The sequence below is a fragment of the Scylla paramamosain genome, chromosome 5 (genome assembly GCF_035594125.1).
Source record: "Scylla paramamosain isolate STU-SP2022 chromosome 5, ASM3559412v1, whole genome shotgun sequence".
In the NCBI taxonomy this organism is placed as follows: Eukaryota; Metazoa; Arthropoda; class Malacostraca; order Decapoda; family Portunidae; genus Scylla; species Scylla paramamosain.
Window position 1 is genome coordinate 22703564 of NC_087155.1, and position 3992 is coordinate 22707555.

The window sequence follows — 3992 nt, forward strand, 5'->3', positions numbered from 1 at the left end:
CACCTCTGCCGGGGAGGACTAGCGGCCCTCCCCTCACCCCCGCCAGCTGCCTGCTCCGCGCACCCCTCACCTCTCACAGCTGCTTCCTCCACCGTGCTAGACGAGCCGGAGTAGGAATACGTGCACTTAGTTCAGTGCCAGTCAATGTGAGGCTTCGTCTGGTACACTGTATTCCTTTCCCGATAGATGTATTGTTATTGATTATTCACGTTAGCGTTGACCGGAGAAGCAGCGAGTGTCTGCTTCTGAGTCCGTGCGTGAGAGACGGGCGGGGAAGCCGCCAGTGATGTCGGCTACAGCTAAATTCGGTCCCGATGTTTGTCATGTGCGTGGCCAGAGAGGGGGAGGCTCACGGCGGCGTGGCAGGTGTTCGGTGCCGCGCTGAACGTGTGTTGGTTGGCAGTACAGGTGTAAGGCACATGTAACATACTGCCTGATATTTATACCGTCAGCACCTCTGCTGCCGCGACTACCTCACCTCCCTCCAATCAAGGAACTGAGCAAAGTATACTATGAGAGTCACGTAGTCCCATAGCTGGTGGATACACATAGTGTCTTGGTGGAACACTCCGTGTTTGTGGTATTTGTGCAGTGTCGTTACAGACCTGACTATGAATGCGTAAGGTGAAGGCGTCCGCGACCCGGCAAATCTAGCAGTGGTGGCCTGCTGGCGACGAATGGAAGCAGCAACCGCGGCGGCAGTTCACCAGTCCGATAACTGCAGCTGCGGCTTCAGTGTGCCTCCAGCTCGTGTGCCGTGAGGACGCAGCTCCCCGTATATCCGCACTCGCCGCGTTCCACCCACAACCTATGCCTATCCGCAGTCACGCCTGAGACGCAGCCCCGCTGTGCACCTCGTAAGTGAGACACATGACGGCCAGGGAAAAAGGCGCCACCGCTGTCGCTTGTGCGTGTCTAAGAGGTGTGAGCGCTAGCATGTTGGGAGAGCGGGCGGCATATTTGGCAAAGCAGGCGCCATACTAGTGGGGGCTGGCAGGTACTCACTGTGCATGTTGCCAGCTCCGACACACTGCTCAAGATGGCCTGCCTGTTTTCTCCGTGCACCTTGCCACCGTCATTACCACAACCTCCACCACCACCATCACAACCTCCACCACCACCATCACAACCTCCTTCACCACAATAACACTATGCTAAATTCCCGTTTTGCACTAAGTGACTCTCTCCACCTTGCCCACCGTCATAACCGCTGTCACTCTGCACACCGTAGGCCCTGCAACGGCCTTGGCTGAACCTTGCAACAGCCGCCCGTGCACCGGGCGGCCACTCACTGCACACACACACACACACACACACACACACACCACTCTCTCTGCATACCAGTCTTACCCTTGCTCTCGCCTCGTCACCATTCCCTTCCTCCAGTGTCCTTGGGGATTTGATAATTGTATTATTGGGGGGTGGGCTGGGGTTTGTTAATTCTCATGCAAACAAGTGCAATGCCTCCTCCCACCTCCCCCCGTCGCCGACACCAACCCTTTCTCCTCTCTTGTGAGCGCATTGGTTCCGCCTTCTTCCTCACAGGCCGCCCCACGCCGTGCACTACCTCGCCCGTGCCGGCTGGAAGACAATGAATGTTGAGGGTCGAGTGCGAACATCTGTTACCGAGTGTCAGGTGCAGTTCGCTTCGCTTCTTGTCACTGCCCATCATTCACCCCAATTCACGTTATACACGATGCTCAGCAAGGCTACTGGTTGGTCTAAACACACTCCTCTATGATGTGTGTGTGTAAATATGAATATATGTATACACGCATAGAATACACGCAAGTATATTCATGGAAATATGAGTTGTTACCATACACGTACACACAGATAGAGGGCTGGACCCGTAATGAAGTACTATGCTACAGTGGCAGTGTCGCCAAGGCCGCGTTGGCAGTGATCTTACACCGGTGGACTCATTGTCAGCCTCCAGGAGGTGCACGTCTCGTCCGGCTCACCCGGCGCGGCACCCTCCGCCCCTCCCTCCTCACCCTCCTCCTGTATGTGAAAAACCAACCTGTTCTGCATCACATATGACTCGCCGAAATTTTGCTATCAGTGTTTTCACCAGTTTCCATGCACTGTTGTTGTTGTTGTTGTTGAGTGGAGCTACTCCTGCAGCTCCCGGGCGTTCCTGGGGCAGCCAGGTTAGGCGTTGATGATGAATATGATAATGTTGGTGCGTTGGACATAGAGCAGCACGGTTACTTACCAGTCAGTTACCAACCCTGACTTAGAGAGCTAGTGTCCGAGGCGCTGCTGTGCCCCTCCCCTTCCTCTCTCTCCCTCCTTCCACTGTCAAAGCATCGGGATATCAATTGCTCACAAAGATAATATCGCCAACGTTGCTTTCTTTATTGTTTTTGTGTTGCCATCACGCGCGTTTATGTATACGTGCCAGTGTGTGTGTGTGTGTGTGTGTGTGTGTGTGTGTGTGTGTGTGTGTGTGTGAATGCGTGGGTGCCTTTAAGGGACTGGTGGCTGCGTGGATTGCGGTGGGTCAGCGCGGCACAGGTAGCATCGTACGGATGGTTGTGGCGATGATTACACTCCATTCTGTAGAATACATCTCCTGACTTTATTCCTGAGTTATTGAATTTTTTATAATGGTAATAATGTGAAAGAGAGAGAGAGAGAGAGAGAGAGAGAGAGAGAGAGAGAGAGAGAGAGAGAGAGAGAGAGAGAACATACAGACTGACAGATATCTAGCGTTCCAAAGAAAAAAAACAAGCCTTAGCGTAAAGAGCTCCCATGTACGTGTATTATACGGCTACTATTCAAATGTGAGGTTATGATGAAAACTATATAACCGATGTGTAGATTAGCAACACGATAGTGAGGCTCCAGTGATTATGGGGGTCATTGCACTCAGCCGGGAGAGAGAGAGAGAGAGAGAGAGAGAGAGAGAGAGAGAGAGAGAGAGAGAGAGAGAGAGAGAGAGTATAGTCGATAGGCTCGCTTGACGTTGTGTGTGTGTGTGTGTGTGTGTGTGTGTGTGTGTGTGTGCGCGCGCGCGCGTGTGTGTGCGCGCGCGCGCGCGCGCGTGCTCTTATGCATGCGTGCCCACGTGCGTGCCCGCGCGTAAATGTTTGTGTACGCTTGTGCGTGTGCAAATGTGTGTGTGTGTGTGTGTAGGAGTGTTCGTGCATGTACTGTGTCCCCGTGTGTGCGTATATATTACACACTAGTGCACGTATATGTATGCAGTTTATTGCATAGCAACCAGTTTTGCTCAAGGTTATAAGATGTACAGTACTACACAAGCACTGACTGGCTGTTGGTGACTCGTGGTCTCCAATGCAGAGGAATATAGAGGGAGGGTCTTGTAGAGCTCCACGTCTGTATTGTGGAGAACCTGCAGCCTCACTCCACCCGGAGGTCCTCATGCAGGGGCGGGAGTACATACCACGGCGTTGGGTGACAAGTTTGTGTTACACGCCACGCCCCGCACCGCAGGCTAGGACGCACCACCACATCGTTGACGTGGTCACTGAACAAACTCATTATACATCTGATTATGATATGGACACATCAGCTTGTATTGTCGTCTTGCTTAATGAGCTATTTTGATTAAGATGCATCTTTTTCACCTCCAGTTACATTACTATTCTTTTATTTTCTTGATTTTCATCTCATCGGGTATCCTTCCTTCTCAAAAACAACGTGCAACGATTGGCAATCAGCCTGTTTATGTTCCTCTTCTAGCATCAGTAAACATGTTTCCGGTTTCCATGCCTCGAGTTACTACCAAGAAGGTTGAGAAATGTTGCTATTTTCATGTCCTTGTATTATCTCATCGTCACTTCTTGCTCTCTGGCGCGAGGAGAATATGAGCCACTGTGTTTTTGGTGCATCTTGAGTAAAGGCAACCTTCTTATTTTGCAACTGAATGCGTCCGTGAGATTTTATGTTGCAATGAGCAGTGTTATGGCAAAAGTGTGTGTGTGTGTGTGTGTGTGTGTGTGTGTGTGTGTGTTTGGGGAAGG

General features: G+C 51.7%; 1 long non-coding RNA gene across 8 annotated transcripts in view; it reads left to right on the forward strand.

The window, feature by feature from the left end:
- The first annotated feature begins 299 nt into the window (after positions 1-299).
- Positions 300-3992, forward strand: part of LOC135100678 (uncharacterized) — a 244413-nt gene continuing 240720 nt past the window's right edge. For 2 of the 8 annotated variants that reach the window (XR_010268865.1, XR_010268867.1), the window contains exon 1: positions 328-857. This is a non-coding gene — a long non-coding RNA (uncharacterized LOC135100678). Of the gene's footprint in view, positions 858-3992 lie in introns of all 8 variants that reach the window. The other 6 variants (XR_010268863.1, XR_010268862.1, XR_010268869.1 and 3 more) reach the window with 4 other exon arrangements.